Source organism: Choloepus didactylus, chromosome 13 (genome assembly GCF_015220235.1).
Source record: "Choloepus didactylus isolate mChoDid1 chromosome 13, mChoDid1.pri, whole genome shotgun sequence".
Taxonomy (NCBI): domain Eukaryota; kingdom Metazoa; phylum Chordata; class Mammalia; order Pilosa; family Megalonychidae; genus Choloepus; species Choloepus didactylus.
In genome coordinates, this window is record NC_051319.1 from 88,213,438 (window position 1) to 88,234,051 (window position 20,614).

Consider the following 20,614-nt stretch of genomic DNA (forward strand, 5'->3'; position numbering starts at 1 on the left):
TGACATATTCATGTGTTTCTATTAAGTATTTCAAAATAAATATTTCTAAAACAGAATCCTTGATCCTCCCTCTCCCCTAAAATAATCACTATCTTCCAGTATTCCTTATCTCCATAAATTGTGCCACAATTTACTCACAATTATCAAGTGGAAAACCTCATAGTCCTCTCTATTGCATGCCTTAATGAGTCTGATTCAGTCTACCTCACAGCATCTCTTGAATGCATCCACGTCTCTCCATCCACTATTGTCAATCTAGTCAAGCCACTATCACCTCTCAACTGCTGCAATGCAAACTCATCCTACTTCTCTCCTAGTTCTCTTGGAGCCATTTCACTGCACATCCTGAATAACTGTTTTGAAACATAAATCAGATCTTTTCACTCTTCTGGCTTTCCGATAACTTCCAGTGGCACACAGAATAACAATTAAAGTCCTTACCCTGGCTTAAAAAGCCTTTATTATCTTGGTTCCTATCTAGCTCTCTGAGCTCTCCCCCTTGCCCACTGTACTACAGCCATTTGGTTCTAATGTCTGTTCCTTGGGTTGCCAACTCTCCAGCTTCAGGGCCTTTGTGTTTGCTGGTTACACTGCCTGGAAAGCCCTTTCCATGGCTGAGTCTACCTCATCCTCAGGTCTCAAGCACAACCTCAGGGGCCTTCCTTGGCCATGCTACCAAAGTATCCTTCTCACTGTCTGTCTCACCATTCTGTCTTATTTACATCATTTACATTAGAGCATTAAAATTATTGTTTCTTGTTTAGGATTTGTCTTCCTTCATTAGAATGTGAAGTCCCTGTGGGCACAAACCTGGACACTATCTTCAATATCTGACACAAAATAAGTGCTTAATAATTATTTAATAAAAATCAAGATGTCAACTGAGCATTTACTAGAACTAATAAATGGGCTCAAACAAGTGAGCAGTTCCTTGAGCAAAAGGCAAACTTCAGTAAAGTTCCTTTTCACGAGATATGGCAATTAGAAAATATAAGAGATTTCAAAAATCTCATTCATAGTGGCAACAAAACCTTATTAAATGCCTATCAGGAAATCTAATAAGAAATATACAAGAATATATATAAAGAAACAATAGATAATCTGAATAAATAGAGTTACATGGTATATTTCTGGATGGGATTAAAGAAATCAATTTTCCTAAATTTAATTTACAAATATAAGTCAGTCTCAATAAAACTCTTAACAGGATTAAAAAAAAAAAACTTAGTCAATCCTAAAATTTATCCAGAGAAGAAAATAACCAGAATATCTAAGAAAATTTTAAAAGAAAGGAAAAGGGAGGTAGGGGGAAGATCACCTCTCTAGACATTTTTAAATTAAAATAATTTTTTAAAGTAAAAGAAAATACTAAAATAGTGTAGAACTGGCACAGAAAGCTAAATTAATGGAACAGACTAGAGACCTTTATATAAAAGGGAATTTGGATTAAAATAAAGGAGATATTTCAAATCAGGGTAAGGACATACTATTTAATATATGGTATGGGAAAACTGGCTACCAATTTTAGAAAATTAAATTAAATTAAAGCTCTAACAAGCACTATACACACATTCTTGATAGATTCAAGAATTAAAAATAAAATAGAAAGCTAGGAAAATGTTAGAGGAAACTATGAAAATATTATAATTTGAGAATTGGTTAGATATAAAAACCCTAGAAACGATTAAATGGGCTGAAAAATGTAAATCTTCTTAATGAAAAAGAAATCATAAACAAAGTTTACAAAGAAGAAAAAGACCTAGAGGAAAATTTGCAGCACATACAAGAAATAATCTATCTAGTATATGTAAAGAATATCTATTAATCAATAAAAGACAACATAGTAGAAAAAAGGATAGAAATTAGGAACAGACAAGTCACAGAACAAATACAATGGTCAATAAATAAATGAATAGATCATGAACCATACAGAAACTTTGGAAATGCAAATTCTCAACAATGACATCATTTGTAACTGTCATCATTCTGGCAAGAAGTTGAGAAAATGAGCATTTTCATATGATACAAACTTATTGGAAGAAATTTGGCAATAGCTATCAAAATGTTAAATATATGCTCCTTTGGTTCAGAAATTCCAACTCCGAGTGAACAATACTATAGAAATACTAGTATAAGTAAACAAAAAGGCATCTAAAAATGCTCTAATAGCAAAATAATAATAATAATACCACTCAAATATTTATTAATTGGGAAATGGCCAAAAAAAATTATGGTACATCCATACCACAGAATTTATGCAGCATTTAAAAGTAATTAAATAGACCTATAGGTAAGATCAGGAAAAATCACTGAGTTCAAAAAACTGTTTCAGGAAACAATATAAGTATCTTCTAGCACCAGTATGGATTCTCTTAGTGGCTGACCCCATTTCTATGTTTCAGGTACATAAAAGAACATAAGAGTTACAGGTCTTTTAATTCCCACCTGGGTGATGAGGGGCCAGTTACTTAACCTTTGTTTCATATGCATGTTTATTGTGAGAACAAAACCAAATAAAATAATTAGAGTTGTAAGTTCACCGCTATGCCGGTTTGAAGCTGTTTTGTACCCCAGAAAAGGCCATGTTCTTTTAAGCCATTCCTGTGGGTGCAGATCTATTGTGGGTGGGACTTTTTGGTAGGTTATTTCAATTGAGATGTGACCCATCCCATTCAAGGTGGGTCGTAATCCTTTTACCAGAACTCTTGGTGAGAGGATGAAAGATTTAAAAGCCCAGAGAGCTCAGAGAGAAATGCCCAGAGAAAGCTTAGAGAGAAAAGCCCTGGAGAAGCAAGCAAGGGCCCACAGAACCTCACAGAGGAAGCCACTGGAACCAAAGATGGAAGCAACAAAACCCAGTAGCAAAGGACTAGCAGATGCCTGCCATGTGCCTTCCCATGTGACAGAGGAGTTCCAGATGCCAGCAGCTTTTCTATAGAGTCCAGCTATCATCCTGTTGATGCCTGAATTTGGTCATTTCCATGGCCTAAGAACTGTAAATTGTAAGTTAATAAATCCCCGTTGTAAAAGCCAACCTGTTTCAGGTTTATTGCATTCCGGCAGCTTTAGCAAACAGAAACAACTGCCTGGCACATAGTATGTTCTCAATAAATGGACAAATTATTACTGATGGTGATGGTGATGGTGATGGTGGTCATGATGGTGGTGTGTGTGTGTGTGGGGGGGGGTAACAATAAAAGCAGCAGCTCACATTGTTGGGCCAAGGACTCTCTCCATACAGCATCTCATTTTACCCTCGCAATCTCTTAGGAGGCATGTTACAGATGAGGAGCTAGAGGTCTAGTGAGTTTAAGTAACTGCCTGAGATCATAATCTAGCGAGGAACAAACCCTGCAAGAGGAAATGAAATTTGACTGCGTCCCTCGCCTCCACTCCAAATCACCATGGTGCATTGCTTCTTTTTCTCTGTTGAGCCAGGAGCCAGGAAGTGTTCCTTACCCAGTTACTCCAGGAGGCAAATCTACCCAGACACATACTAAACATTGTTTCTTGAGGCATACTTGATACACTGCTTGCCTCAGATTTACCTTCAGAACCAGAACCCGAGGGTGGGGCCCTGAATCTTTGCTTTTTTTAACACAATCCCCACTCAGTTGAATCTAATGGACGCTGACTTTTCAGAACCACAGATTAATCAATAAAAGTACACAGCAGGAATACAGATAGTAAAACACGCCTTGGTAAATTTCACCCTCACTTGCTTTTTCTTTCTATCAAAATTATTGTCCATTTTCAGGTTATTGTTTTCTTCTTCCCTTCCACTGCCAAACATAAGCCATAGCTTCATACTATCCCTGCCACCTGCCCAGCCACAGTCATGATGACTTGGAATTACTCTTGTCTCTGAGCTTTATATCCCATTGGAAATTTAGTTGAGTTTGAATTTAGGTTTTCCTCATCTAGCCCATTAAAGAAAGCACAGAGGGTCAGGTCCACTTCTGGGTGAATTATGTAACCCCTAAGCACATAACTCCTGCAGAATATGCAAGCTGGCTCTGGACCAAGGAACAAGGCTGGGTGTGTCTCTCTGTCTCTTGGTTTCTCTCTGGCCTTGCCTCTCTCTCTCTTTCTCTCTCTCTCTCTCTCTGTCTCTTCCCCCCTTTCTCTTTCCCTCCCTCTCCTCTCTCCTCTCTCTTTTCTCTCTTCTCTCATCTCTCTTCTCTCTCTAGCTCTATCTTTCTCACCCGTACATATACACACAACCTTAGGGAGCAAAAAAGGCAGCTTCCAGTTGTTTTATTTTATTTTATTTTATTGAGATCAAGATCAGGAAAAGATGGAGAGTAAATATTTTACCTGTTTCCCCTTCCCTAGTGATTTCTTTTCTTTTCCTAACACCTTTTTGTTTCCAGGACACTATAGATTGATTTAAATTTTTCTCAACATCCCAGTGAAAGGAAAAACAGAGCATAGAAAGTTATCCTCACAGCCTCTACATGTGAAAGTCAGATACATTCCTTATGGGAAGCTTGTCATGTATATCATATATATTTTTTCCTTTGTTTTACTCTGATTGTAGCAATTCAGGATGACGTATGTCTTTGGAAGCTCCACTGAAACAGACCATCTATAATTTACAATAGCATCCCTCTTTTGTAGCTACACTTGCATACAAGGTAAAATGGAAAGATTATTCTGGCAGCTACCACCTTCCCTGGAGAATTAAAGCTAGCAGGGGGAATTAAACCTCTCTTCAATGCACCTAGTTGGGATATAAAAGGAAACATGAGACAAAAGTATGCTCAATGCCACTCAGTCACTGTCATGCTTTGGACCTAGCTTATACTCATACTTGAGGGTTGTTGATTTAACTTACATTCTTCCTTTTCAAACATGCATAAAGCAGGGTCAGCAGGCAATGTGCTGTGGGGTTTTTTTTTCCCCTTTCCCCTCCTAAGTTTCCTGTTTGTGGGTTCTCCACAGATGTTTTCTGTTTGCAGCAGCAATGCACCAATAACTCACTTCTAACAAAAAAAAAGCAAACAGTTTGCCTAATGGCATTGCAGCTCTGATGGAAACTCCCCAGCTAGTCAGGCAGGGAATGTGGTTATTGTAAACATTTATTCATCAAGAAGTAGGCCTTTTTAATCCCCTACCCTGCAGAACTTCAGTGAAACCCCCAAGCTGGTCTCTGACCAACCCATCAGGACTTCAAAAGGATCATGCTGGGGAAGCATTAGGGTTCTAGAAGGTTTAGCCCCTTTCCCTTGCCTGGAGAATCCATCTGCCACCATGGTGTAGAGACGCCCGAGCTCGTGCTTACAGGATTTGGAGTTAGCCCCTGGACCAAGAAACTGGGCTGACATTCTCTTCAGGGCAATTAGTAAGGCATTACATCCCTATGGGGCAGGCAACTTGAGGGTAGTGTTGCCAGATTTGGAAAATAAAAAACACAGCATGCCTAGGTAAATTTGAATTTGAATTTCAAAAAATGAAATTATTTTTTCAGTATGTCTCATGCACTACTTACTTATACTAAAAAACGATTGGTTGTTCATCTGGCACCCTTTCTTGGAGGTCCTCTTGACAAGGACCTTATAAGCCTCTTCTGGCCTTATTTCTTTCAGGAATCATCTTTCTCCTTGCAGCCTGACCTGTCAGGATATGCTTTTGGGAACTGAAAATGAAAAATCCCTTTCCTCATTCCTTTCTCCTGAGGGAATCCAGGTGCATAGACCCAGCAGTCTTTCATTGCACTTTCTGGCAGTGAATCATCAGCAAGGAGCCAAATTCTCCCAGTGGGCAAGTTCCTTTGTGGGAAGGGGCGAGGCCTTTCTGAAGTTGTGTTAACTCTTTCAAGCCAGTAGGAGTCCATTTAGTAGGAGACCTCATCAGAACAGGAGTGATCTTAAAGGCAAACGGCTTCCTCCAAATGCCTCTTTTAGACAATGTTCATAGAGACACTCACCTTAGTTCATCGCCGATCAGCTGTGAATGGGCTGTTTTGTTTTATACACAAATCAGACCAGTACTGATGGCCAAACCTACCATCAGTATTGCCTTATTGCTAGCAGCAATGACCGTGCCTACAGGTGGTCTAACACCTCAGCCAGGAAATGGGGCTGAAAGCCCCCTGACTCTAGGTTCAAACCTATCACTTGTAGGGTGATTTTAAGTGGTGCTGGAGAAAGCCCTGGAGGAAGGCTGAGCAGCCTGGATGCCGTGCCCCTTCAGCCCGATTTCAACCAGAGTGGCTCCATTCTTATCTGTTTTATACCTAGGGTTTTGTCGAAGACTGTGTTTGATAGAAGAGTTCTGTGGCTAAAAATAAATTTGAAACCACTAAACTAGGTTGACCTCTAATTTCCTTTTCAATACCTCTGCTTGAAAAGTGTCCACATTTCAACACTTTTCCAAAACACTTCATGTGGCACCCCAGGCTTTCCAAAAGTTGGCACCAGGCCCCTCGGTTCCCATTCCCTCCTTCCCCCTGCCTCCGATCCATTCACAATGGACTGTTTGTTCCCTTATTGTTGCCTTAGCAGTCCATGCTCCTTCTCTTCTCTACCTCTCTGTTTAGCAAAATGATATCTTTCCAAGCTTGGTTCACATATGTCCTCCTTGGAGAAGTCCTCAGCTTCCCTCTCCTTCTCCCTGAGTTGGAAATAAGCTCTCCTTCCTTTCCCCTCCCAGAGAGCTTTGTTTGTATCTGTACTACGAACACACTCTTCATTGGTTATTTGTTGACTCAACTGTCTCCCACACTCAATCTTGGGCTCTTAGAGAGTAGGAAACTAGTCTCTGTTTACCACACAAAGCCAGCACAGCACATTGCGTAGAGCAGTGCTTGATGAGTTCCTGTTGCCTGAGCTGCCCCTTTCTTCTTTCTTCATGCTGAACTACTCATCTCCTTCAGGACTTGGGTCAAAAGTGGCTTCCTTTGGAATTCCTTCCCTGACTCTTTCTCTGTCCTCACCAGATGTATTCTAAGCACTGTTGTAACATTATCACATTCTATTTATAATCATTTATTTAGATGTGTACTTCCCTCCCAGAAAGCGAGATCTGTAAGGACAGAAACTGTCCTATTCACCTTTGTAACAAAGACCAGTGTCTCATGTAAAATTGGTACTTAAGTAATGCTTATTGGAAAATGAATGAAGGAACAAAAGATCAAATGAATAGAGTTCAAGGCACCACTAATTCTGGTTCATTGATGAACCACAAATAACTTCTTATAGTTAGGAAGGCCATATTTTTAGTAGTTAATAACATGGGCTCTGAACTCTGGTTGTTCAAGTTTCAATCTCAGCTTCTCCATTTACTAGGTGTGTACCTTTCTTTGCATGAGTTAACCATTTTGTGCTTCAGTTTCCTCAGCTATAAAGTGGGGATAATTCTACTCTCCTCGTAGGATGGTTATGAGGATCAAATTAGGTAATTAAAGTAAAGCACTTCTTTTACCTCGTAAGTGCTAAATAAAAGTTAGTTGTTGTTATAACTACTGTCCCCCCTCAAACAATAATAATCAGTATGATATCTTTTGCAACATGAACCCATTTTCAGCATTTCAACAATAGATACAAGTAGCACAGCATGCTTATTATAAAATATATTAAGATAGAGCATGAGTCCAGTTGTGTCCTGGAACAAAAACAATTGCCCTTATCCACACCAGTGGAAAATAGGTTCTTTCTCACCAGCAGGACCAGGGAGAGTTGTGGAGGATGTGGCTGTCTCAGTAATAAGATGTGGAATCAGTGCCCTGTTGGAGCTGACGGGCCTCAGGACTCATCTTTCCCCAGTGGAGTGCCATTTTATATTTTCATAGAAGTCCTTGTCTGATTTCTAAAGTGCCCTAGCCCTATTGATTCTTATAACTACCCTGAGCTTTGGTAGTTTTGGGATCCTTTAGGGCCAAGTTTATGTTTCTTAATAGCTTGGTTGTTGGCAAGTGTCTGTGTCTATGAGGCCTCGAAATGGGCTGTGGAAGGAAATACATCAGCCTTGGCTGTCATCCTCTTCCACTCCAAGGCACATTCCTGGTTTGGGGGTGGGGTGAATGGGGGAGACAGAGACCAGGGAAGACAGGAGAAGCTACAGCCTACCCGGGAAGTCCTAGCAATCCCAGAACACATATAGATTTCACAAAGGCATGGCCATTTCATGGCCCACAAACCACCACCACAAGCAGCTGCCTGCTCTGATTCTAGCAGGACCAGTTCAGAACCTCTCCATCCAATCCCAGCAGGGAGACATGCGAGATCTGGAGCACAGGTGCCTTCTTGTCTGAGTAGGAAACATGGAATTTAAATTTCATGTGTACTTCATAAGGGAAAGAATATTTGTCACATGTTAGGAAAACAGGATTAAGTTCCTCTTATCCTTTAGAATCACTGATTATTCTACCTCAAGACCCAAAGGAAAGAAAGGGATTTGAGGAAGGGGGAAATATGTGATTTTTCACTTTGGCACTTCACTGCCGTATCACATAACACTAGGAGAAAGACTAATTGAGATCCAATGTCCAGGCTGTGGTTCAGACTCCACTTGCTGTGCACTTCTAGAACTCACTGTGCTTCAGTGCATCCGTCTATACCACAAGGGGGTCGGATCAACATTTAGAGTGCACAAGAACTCCCAGGAAGCTCTGTAAGAATGCAGATTCCTGGGATGGAATGCAGATTCCGAGGACCCCTCTGCCTGCATCTTTAACAAGCCTCCCAAGTGGCAGTGGTGGAGGTGATCCTCAAATCACTCTCTAGAAACACTATAACTTCCAATACCCAACTTTAAAGTTCCATTACTCAGTGATTCTAAATGTCTAGACTTATTTGGTCACAAGAGCATCATTATTCATTTATCCTGAAGGTGGTTCTTTCCCTGGGTGATTATTTGTGTTTTAAAGTCATCCCCCTTCAATTCCTTTCATGGTTGCCATTGAAAGATTGGAGGTATGAGCATCTAGTTATGTACACAAAACAAAACAAAACAAAACAAAATAAAACAAAACAACTAGGTGGGAAGGAGATCTGAGGGAGACCTGGACATGGAGTTGAGCACATGAAACAATATGCACAGGAAATAGCTAAAGACCTGCTTCCACAATATTCTTAATAAAGGTTACCTCAAAAGATTCAACAGGGATATCAACAAAATGTACCATCATACAATATGTGCAAAAAAATGTACTGGCCACCCGATTCCCAAATCATTATTATGAAGGTAATGCAAGGATAAGTTATTACAGCCTATACCCAATTATCCACCAGATTGTAGGCTCCACGCGAAGAACTGAGGCTGTCGGTTTTGTTCCTCTCATCTCAAGACCTTACACAATACCTGGCACATAACAGATACTCATTAAATATTTATGGAATGGAAGAACGACATTATTCTTTAAATTAAAGGCTATAAAAGGAATAATATGAGAGTACACATTTCTATTTTCAATTGTCCATTAGGTAGCAATGTCAGAAAGAGTCCTTTGTCCTTTAATTGCCAAATTAATGTACTCTATCTTTACAATGCCTGAAGGTAAATTTTTCATTCATTGACGTAGTCAACAAATTGTGTCCAGCTAGTAAAGATGAAACAGACACTGCACTCACAGAGTTGACAATCTGGTAAATAATTGCAATGAGTATAAGACCTGAGAGGTTTCAGATAACATTTGATAAAGGTAACATTTTGTTTTATTTAGAAAAATGTAGCACAACCTCTCAGATCTTCCAAGTACTTATAATCCAGCAGAGAAACCTTTGGTCTCAAAAATAAACCAGAAGCGCACATGCTGAAAAATAGTTCAACTCTCCTTCCTATCTCCCTTGTCCCCATCCCATCAAATACCAAAACCTCCCACGACCCTCTCTCCCCTAAATTACACATATTTTTAACTACTGTTTATCACAGCCAGAGGCAGCCAATTCCAACTCAAAGTATCTGAAAATAAATAACAAAATTTCCAGATGATTAAATATGTAAATATTGATAACATTCTTTATGATAAATGTTAAAAATGCTACCTGGAGGATGCTAGCCCGACTTAGAACCAATCCTGCGTCGGTTTCTCCTCCTCAGTATCAGCCTTTAGGGTCCCGTAAGGAGGTGGGACTTCCTGTCCACCGGTTAGTTGGAGGCCAATTGGAACCAAAAACTGCTGCTTCTGGAGAAAAGCGAGGGCCACCTGGGATAAGAATGTGAAACCCAGGTGGCCCTCAGGAAAGCACACGTCTCACCAGGCATTGGCTATATGCTGCGTCATGTCTCTGGGTTCCCTAAAAAAATGGTTTTGATGCTGCCTGCCATTTGGTACCATCTTCTCCTCTCCTTCCCCTCCCCTCTCTTTTTGGCATTACCAAAAGTTGAAATACATAGTGAGAGTTGCTTGAGTTTTCTAATTAAATCTAAGGTCACCAGATAAAGTTCCTGGTGGTCTTTTAAAAATACATCTGCATATAGGTCACTGTTGTTTAATGCAAGTTCTAAAAAATGAAACAAAACAAGCCATTTGGAGAAACTTAGGAATCTAGTTCTATAATAACTCTGGTTCCTCCAACACTATCATGATATTGACGATTTGGGTCAGTTGTTCAGAAAAGAAGGATTATAGCCTTTAAGGGGAGAGTTGGAAAATTGTGGGGTGATACCCCTTGCATTCAGTGAAGGTGGAGATGCTAGACATCCTGCAAATTTCAACAGTTCAGCAAAAGAAGAATTGTCCCAAGACTGCGTGACTTTCTGTGGTCCCAAAGGACAGTCATGTAAGTAAGAAACCTATTTACAATTATCTTAGCATAGAACATTTGTTTTCCCAGAAGTTTAAGGCATTTTTGCAGAGTTTTAATACAGAGCAATTTTCTAGCAATGCAATGACTATGCAAACTGAGAGACTTTTTTTTCTTTTTTAATTTGTCCGGAACATTACCAAGAACTGTTCACCATTTCAGAAAAATCATATTCCTCAGCAACTACTCATGATATTTGAGTCACCAGTACATCTTCCCTGTTATGGTCATGATGATTCAACATACAGGTGCAAGCATCTGACTATTTTTTTTAAGTCTTCAAGTGTAGCTAGACCTGAGGATTTTACATATTAAAATGCATCTTATTTCATAATAAATTACATTTATGACTCCTCTATACTGTAGTTAAGGCATTATACTATTGTTGTTGTTTTTTGTTTTTTGTTTTTTTTTTTTTGCTGTTGTTAATACTATATGTATAAATAAGTTATACTGACTATGAATTTCATTTCAGGATAGAAAAGAAATAGAATTACAAAGTACTTATTACAAAAAGAGGTGGTTGGGTCTGATGTTTTATTCTTACTCCTTTTCTTTTTCACTTTTCTACAGTGAAATATACAAAGCAATCACCTTTATAACCACCATCAATGTTAAGAAAGACTATTGCAGCATTTGTGTCCCCTCTCAATCGCCATCTCCTCCTCCTTCCTGGAGGAAAACACTATATTTTCTTTTATGAAAATCACTTTAGTTTTACCATCTAAGCATATCTCCTAAACTAGAATTCAGATTTGTCTCTCTTTTTTTGACCTTCACATAAATGAAATTATAGTACGTATGATTGTGTTGTCTGGCTTCTTTTGCTTGACATTATGTCAAAGAGATTCATCTATGTTCATCTCTTTTCATTGCAGTACAGCGTTCCATTGTATGAATATACCACAATTTACCTTTCTGTTCTGTTGTTGGTGGACATCGGGCTGTTTCCAGGTTTTGATTATTACCAATAAGGTTAAGAGCATTTCTCTATATGTCTCCTGGTGTGCAGGTATACATATTTCTGTTGTGGTAGGGTTGCCACATAAAATATAAGACACCAGTTAATTTCAATTTCAGATACACAATGAATGATTTGTAGTATAAGTATGTCCCAAATATTTTATGGGGCATACTTACACTAATGTAAAATTATTTGTTCTTTATATGAAATCCAAATTTGACTGACATCCTTTTTCTTCCCCCCTAAATCTGGCAACCCTAAGTGTCTTCCTAGGAGTGAGAATTGCTAGATTCATAGAAAATGTGTATCTAGAACTTTACTAGATTACACCTCCTCCAGCCACGCATGAGAGTTCTCACAGCACCACATCCTCACCAGCACTTGATATTTTTAGACTTTTAAATTTTAGTCATTCTGATGGATGTGTTATGAAGAGATTTCCTATATTTTCTTGAACATTCTATGAATTTTCTCTCTGTGGTTTTAATTTTTTTCCGCTTAATTGTAAAGAGATTGAGCACTTTTTTTTATGTTTATCAGTCATTAGGAGATCGTCTTTGGTGAAGTGCCCTTTTCGGTCTTTTTCCCTTTTCTTTTGGCTGCGTGTCCTTTCCTCATTGGTCTGTAGTTCTTTATATTCTGGAAACTAGGCCTTTGCCAGTTATTTTTGTTGCAAGCATCCTCTCCCACACACTGACTTTCTTTTTACCTTGAGGTCATAAAGATATTTCGTCTAGTATCTTCTAGGAGCTTTCTTGTTTGACTTTTCACATTTAGATCTACAAACTAGCTGGCAGTGATTTTTATGCATAGCGTGAGGTAGGGATTAAGTAACTTTGTTTTTTAATATTCAGTTGTCCCGGCACCATTTTTCTAGCAGACCACTCTTGCCCCGTGGCTTTGTAGTGTCCCCATGTCCACCTACATGCGGGTCTCTTTCTGGACTCAGTTGGATTAACTGTATTGATAGGAGTCTATTCCCGTGCCAACACTGAGGCAGGCTACAGCAGCGACCTGAGAGGGGAGAGAAGATACGGTGAAGGAGACCTTGAGCAAGGACGTTTAGCCAATGTCAGGAGGTCTGTCCTGCACAGACAACCTGCCCGGGGCTCCCACCTACGCAAAATACCCGGCAGCCCCCGACAGGTCCAAGTGCACTACCTACTACCAGGCACTGCCCTGGAGAGAACGGAGGGTGGGAGAAAGAGCCCTGAACAAGGACGGGGAAGGGGAAAAGTCAAGGTAAGCAATAAACAGCACCTGGGGCCAACAACCCTGCTTCCTGAGTCCTCTAAGATCAAGCATCCGCAAAGGAAGGAGAAGGGAGGGTCATAAAATAGTTAATAAAATTACAAAAGGAACAAAAATCTATAAAAGCAGATTGCCCACAGTGCTAGGGCCTCTCACCTCTGTCCTTGCAAGAGTGCTCGCATGCCTTCTCACATGCATACTTAATAAACTTTCTACCTGCTTACTCAGTGTCTGCTGTGGCCTTGAATTCTTTCTTGTGGCATGGCTGAGAACCTGGGAGCTCAAATCCTCAACACCACCATATTGTAAAAATGATGTAACGATAATGACTCTTGAAGTCTAGTAGAGCAAGTCCTACCACCTTTAACCTCTTTAAAAAGTATCCTTAGCTCTATTTTTGGTCCCTTGCAGTTCCACACAAATTTCAAAATCAGTTTGTCAAGTTAAAATAAAACCCAGCTGGTATTTTGATTTGTTATTGTATTGAATCTAAAGAATATTTTGGGGAGAAGTTGTATTTTTACAACATTCAGTCATCTAATCCAAGAATACTGGGTATACCCCTATTAATTTAGTCCTCTTTTTATCATTTTATCCTTTAACATATTTATCATAGTTATTTTAAGGTCGCAGTTTGATCATTCCAATACTGTTTCTATCTCTGGGTCTGATTCTATTGTCTATTTCTCTTTTGACCATGGATTAAGTTTCCTTGCTCCTATATGTGTCTCAGATTTTTATAAGTTTAAAAGAATAGTAGAAACTGAAGTAAATAATATTAATCCCTTGGAAAGCCTCACCACTTTCTTCTGACAGACTGCTAGTAAGGGGGACTGAGGAATCTAATCTGTGTTTAAACTGTTCTTGGCTTTCTTGCAGCTTTAATTAGATTCAGCTCACCTGTCATTCAAATGTTTTAAAAAATAAGATTAGGACTTTTCATTGATCAAGGTTTAGGATCTGTCCCTCAGCAGATTCCAAAGGTTTCTTTATGCTTTACAGCTGAGCCACCAGTTTTCTACACTGTGGGAGCTCTCCCTCTGCTTTGTATCCTGGCAAGCTTTTGGGGGTCACTGGGGAGTTCGTGTTACTCTTTAGTGGCAACTCCAGCTTTCTGTGAGGCTCAGAATATTTCTCTCCACCCTCTTCCCTGCTCCAAGTCTTTGGAGAATAGCTGCTGTGCACTCAGTGAAGACACCATGTACCTCAACAGGATTTTTATTAGCTCTCTGCCCTGTCCCCAGACTTCAGAAAGCAGCTTCAGTGTGCCTGATGATAGTTTTTTGTTGTTGTTGTTGTTAATTTTTATCTTCTATTTGTTTGTTGCTGCAGTAGAGAAATATAATTAATTGTGCATATTAAACTTGTATCCAGTAACATTAGTAAATTTCCTTATTAATTTGAATAATTTTTTAAATATATTCTCCTAGAATAGCATACAAGCAAGTTGTCAAGGACCTTGACAGTCTAACCTCAGCATACCCAGTGGTTAAGATTGGTTACAATTGTAAGTTCTGAGCCTAGATGGCCTGGGTTCAAATCCAAACCAAATCTCTCCCAATTGCAAGCTCTGTGACATTGGGCAAGTTTCTTTACTGTTTTTTTTTTCCTTGTCTCTTGTTTCTTCACCTATAAAATAAAAATAGGTAAAAAATAAGAAATAAAAATAAGCACCTACCTCATGATTTTGTTGTACAGATGAAATGAGTAATACAGGCATAGCACTCAGAACCCTCCTGACATTGTAAGTGATCTATAAATGTCAGCAGTCTCTGCCTCAGCCTCCCTCCTCAGCATCTTTACAGGCCACACACTCCATTACTCTTGTAGACTTTCGCAAAGGGTCTACCCGCTGCCCAGAATACATGTCTACTTTTCTTCTCTTGGCTTATCTCCTTATACGTCAACCATCAAGTCATATATTGCATTCTAAGACAGACCTTCCCTAGAACCCTGCCGGCCCATACGATGTTTTGTACATATTAGGAAATGCTCCCCTTGCTTGAGACATTTTAACTTCACCTGCAGGAATATCGTAATGCACATAATATTCAGGGACTAATTCGTGAATGGTGCCCCCTAGAGTTGTGCAGCAGCTTTGCCTTCCACTGCCAATTCCTGGGCCAGGTCAGATTTTCCAGGTTTACACTCACATAACCCCCATGCTACTTATCTGTAGTTCTTACATTGTAACTGCTAAGTTACAATTCTCCACTAGACTACGTAAGTCCCAAGAGAATAGAGGACAGCGTCATTGTTTTTCACTGTTGACACACAGTAGGTGCTCAATAAATATTTCTGTATAAATGAATGTGTAAGTGAATATTAAATTCTCATAGGGAAAACTAAGATGGAAAAGAGTGGACTTTCCTAGTGTCAGAGGGCAATTCCGTAATTCCTTCCAAGCAGGACTCACTAATTTCCTGAGTATTTTGGTTTGCTAAAGCTGCTGAAATGCAATATAACAGGAAATTGGTTGGCTTTTAACAATGGGGATTTATTAAGTTACAATTCTTTTCTTTAATGTAATTTTATTGAGATATATTCATGCACCATATAATCCATCCAAATACACAATCAGTGGTTCACAGTATCATCACATAGTTGTGCATTCATCACCATGATCATTTTAGAACATTTGCTTTACTCCAGAAAAAGAAATAAAAAGAAACAAGAAAACCTCACACATCCCATACACCTTACTCCACTCCCCTACCCTTATTGCCCACTAGTACTGCACTCTACCCAATTTTAAGACTTACAATAGAGGTAGCTTACCTAAGATAGTGTAGTATTGTCAGAGATAGATATATAGATCAATGAAGCAGAACAACACATCCAGAAGAAGATCCATACAAACATGGGTGACTGACTTTTTTTTTTTTTTTGCTATATAGCTATACAATCATTATCAAAGATCAGGGCTATTGATTACAGTTCTACAACTTCAGGTATTTCCTCTGTCTATTATAAAACACTAGACACTGAAAAGAAATATCTATATAATGAGTCAGTAGTCACAGTCATTTGTTAAATCCTAATTTCTCAGTTATATCATCACCCTCTCATTTGATCATTCTCCCAATATTCAGGGATATCTGGGCAATGACCCTTTTAGCTTTTTCATGCTGTAAAGCATGTTGATCTTATAGGGTAAAGGAATGAAACTGATTGATAGTCTAGGAGAGACTGGTACCTCTGGGTTTCAGGGTTTTTTTGGCCTAGGATCAATCTGGGGGCCTTCAGTTTCTGAAAAATAAACTTACTAAGAAAAACTTTTATAGAGACTTAGAGCCCAGGGCACTCCCTAGGGTTTTCTGGAATACTGCTGATTGGGACTTGGCATACTGTGGTAGTTTGCAATATCTGGCTAAAGCTTGTGTAAGAGTAAACTCAAAAATGACCTCTAGACTATTTGAAATCTCTTAGCCACTGAAACTTTTTTTGTTCCACTTTTTTTACCCCTTCTGGTCAAGACGACTTTCTCAATTCCACAATACCAGGGACAGGTTCATCCCTGGGATTCATGTTCCACTTTACCAGGGAGATTTACACCCCTGGGAGTCATGTCCTGTAGCAGGGAGGGCAGGAGTCTATCTGCAGAGCTGACTTAAAGAGTGAGGTCATGTCTGAGCAACAAAAGAGGCTCTCTGGGGATGACTCTTAGGCATAATTATAAGCAGGCCTAGCTTCACCATTGCAGAAATAAGTTTCATATGGCAAGCCTCAAGATCAAGGGTTTGGCTACCAAACTCCAACCCAGCAGTCTGGACTCCTGAAGACAATTATGTAATAATGTAGATTACAAGGGGTGACAGTGTGATTGTGAAGACCTTGTGGATCACACCCCCTTTATCTAGTGTATGGATGAGTGGAGGAATGGGGATAAAAACTAAAGGACAAACGGGGTGGGATGGGGGGATGATTTGGGTGTTTTTTTTCACTTTTATTTTTTATTCTTGTTCTGGTTCTTTCTGGTGTAAGGAAAATGTTCAGAGATAGATTGTGGTGATGAACGCATAACTATGTTATGATACTGTGGACAGTGGATTGTATATCATGGATGATTGTATGGTGTGTGAATGTATTTCAATAAAACTGAATTTAATAAAAAAAATAAAAATAATAAAATAAAAAAAAAAAAAGATCAAGGGTTTGGCTCATAAAATTGGGAGTCCCTAATGCTTGAGAGAATATCAGAAATTTCCCAGGTGGGGAAGTTTAATAGTTTCACATTTTTCCCCAGTCCGTCAAGGGGACTTTACAAATAGTTTTTATTCTCTGCCCAAAGTATACAAGTTACAATTCTAAGACCATGAAAATGTCCAAATTAAGGCATCAACATGAGGATACCTTCTCTGAAGAAAGGCTGCTGGCATCTGGGGTTCCTCTGTCATATGGGAAGGCACATGGCAATGTCTATGGTCCTCCTCTCCTGGGTCTTGATTTCAATGGCTCTTTCTCTCAGCTCTTGTTACTCCTTCTTGCTTCTCTGGACATTTCTCATCTCTCTTATCCTCATAAAGGATCCCAGTAAAGGGATTAAGACCCATGCTGATTGGGCTGGGTCATGTCTCAAGTGAACCAAAAGATCCCACCCACAATAGGTCTGCCCCCCCCCCCCCGGGATGGATTAAAAGAACATGGCCTTTTGCGGGGTACATAACAGCTCCAAACCAGCACACCAGCACAGGATGCGAGTGAAGGTCAAAAGTGACAGGGAGTGTTTCATGGATCGGTCAAGAATCCAAGCAGGTCCCTTCTCTGGGTATTTTGTCCTTGTTTCTCTGCTTCTCAAGTGGAGGCCAGAGAGGAGAAGATGCTTCCGGACATGTCCTGTTCTTTCACAAGTATTCACATATGCAGTTGATACTGCCATTGCTCCCCAGAATTACTGAGGAAGTGTGACTGGGAATCTTCTGGGATCACCACCACCATCCCAGTACCACTACAAAAGCTATAGCACTCCTACTACCACCAAGTAGCAAGAAGCAGAAAATACTGCCCTCTGTTACATACACACACAAGACAGAATTTCTTCTTTATCTAAAGGAGCATTTTAATCTGCTCCAACATTTGTAGTGAATTAAGATATTAGACTCTATTAGACCATGTGTTTGGTGAGTTACCTGGCCTAGAAGAATTAATGCCTGCCATTCTAATTTCCAAATGAGTAAAAGTAAATAATGCATAGAGCCACAGTTGATAGATTGAATTTCACTTTTGCTAAAATAGGTGATAGATGTTTAGCTTTTAAGATGAATCAAGAATATTATTGATCAGTGCGCCCAACTTTGCTGATCTGTAAGGCAAAGAGAAAATACTGCCCTCTGTTACATACACACACAAGACAGAATTCCTTCTTTATCTAAAGGAGCATTTTAATCTGCTCCAACATTTGTAGTGAATTAAGATATTAGACTCTATTAGACCATGTGTTTGGTGAGTTACCTGGCCTAGAAGAATTAATGCCTGCCATTCTAATTTCCAAATGAGTAAAAGTAAATAATGCATAGAGCCACAGTTGATAGATTGAATTTCACTTTTGCTAAAATAGGTGATAGATGTTTAGCTTTTAAGATGAATCAAGAATATTATTGATCAGTGCGCCCAACTTTGCTGATCTGTAAGGCAAAGAGAAAATGTGAGCTCATACAATACTAAAACAACTAGCTAAAAACTGAAAAATCTTATCATTCTTGGTTAGTTGGTGTTTTAAAGGAAGACTATTACAACTTTTATTTTCAATGAGTGACAATAAAAGCCCACCTGTAGTAAGCTCTGACTATGCACCTTTTAGGTATTATTAACTCATATTATCATCAAAACAACCTTATGAAGGGAGTAAAATTCTCCCCATTTTGCAGATAGAGAAAGCAAGGAATAGAGAAGTCAGGGTTAATTTGTCCCAGCTGGTGCAGTTTGCAAACAGAGGTGCTGAGATTTGAATCCAGGGCCCCACCTCTACCTCTTCTCAAAGTAAAGCTAACAACCTGACCAAAATTACTCTGCATGTGTGAGCAAGAAGTGAAGTTGCCACAATCACCAAGTCAACTGTTATGTGGTCAGTTTAGTGACTTTAAAGTATGGTGACTAATGTCTGCATCCTTCCTATGGCTAGCCTTGCAGTTGACACAAACATGCACAAAGGACTGGATCAAGGAAGGTTCTGAAATGTAGTATTAGTTCCTCAGAGAGAGAGAGAGAGAAATGGAAGGACCTGTTTCTATAGGGGGATAAGAGCTGCTGATGTCCCTCAAGCTGACCCCTACTCTTCCATCAGGTAAGGAGTCAAGAAACCAATCACCTGCCACCCCTGTTAGTGGGCACCTCTTTCCTGGTCTTGCTCATTTTCATAAACTGAGCAGCAGCTAGCTACCATGCATCAAATCTTCACCACATGCCAGGCACTGTGCCAAGCAATTCACAGACACTCTCCCAGTGACTCTCCCATAGTCTTATGGAATTAGGTGTGTCTTGTGTCAGAGATGCTCTGGGTTCATCAAACCACATTTTCCTCTCAGGAACTTCCTTCCTCTTCAAGCCTCCTTTGAAATGCCAGCAGGCAATGAACTGAGCTCTGGTCAATGAAATGTAGGCAGAAGTGAGACACCCCACTTTGGGGGTGATTTTACCTATAGCAGGTGGCATGCCTCAATTTTGGGGTTAATGTTACCTTGACTGATGTACTATTGTTATCCTATTTTACAGATGAAGATGAAGTTGAATGATTTTTCCTAGTTTACATAACTAAGTAAGTTGTGGATCTGATGCACAAACCCATGGCTGTCTGATTCCATAGCCTGCCCTTCCATCATTTTAACAACCACAGTTTGCTGCCTTGGAAAATGTAATTCCCATTTCCCACCACCACCACCATCCCAGTACCACTACAAAAGCTATAGCACTCCTACTACCACCAAGTAGCAAGAAGCAGAAAATACTGCCCTCTGTTACATACACACACAAGACAGAATTCCTTCTTTATCTAAAGGAACATTTTAATCTGCTCCAACATTTGTAGTGAATTAAGATATTAGACTCTATTAGACCATATCTTTGATTAATTCCAAATACTATAAGAGAAGGGCTATTTTCCCATTAAAAAAAGGATTTTTTAAAAATCTTTTATAAAAATTGTATGCGTTGTCATTAGATGCAGCTGGAATTTATTTGCATAAGATCAAGTTTCTCAAAGTTTAGTGCAATAATTAGATACTGCCTTAAAGATGAGAGTTTGGATCTCTGCTGGGCATGTTTTTGTAATGCTGTTGCCATCTCAAACTTTACCCTCTCTTTTAGAAGCTCCCCATATTTTCCTTTGGTGCCAATGTCAAAATCTATGGAAAAATATCCTCATCATCCAGATTCAGAGCATAGAAATCTGCATTGAGATATGTTGAAGTAGGACAGATATTCATCTTTTTGGGAGAGTTGAGAGGATGTTCTGTCTGGAGGAGAAGGATGGATGATGTCTTCCTCAACTTCTTCCATAGCCCTAGGATGTGAGGCTATGGTGGCATAAGGCCCCTTTCCCAGCCCTGTCACCACCAATTCATTTAGTGGCACTGAGGAAATTCCTCAGTTTTCTGAGTTTAAATTAATGCCTTTCAGAAATGATCTTATAAATCAGGGGTCAGCAAACATTTTT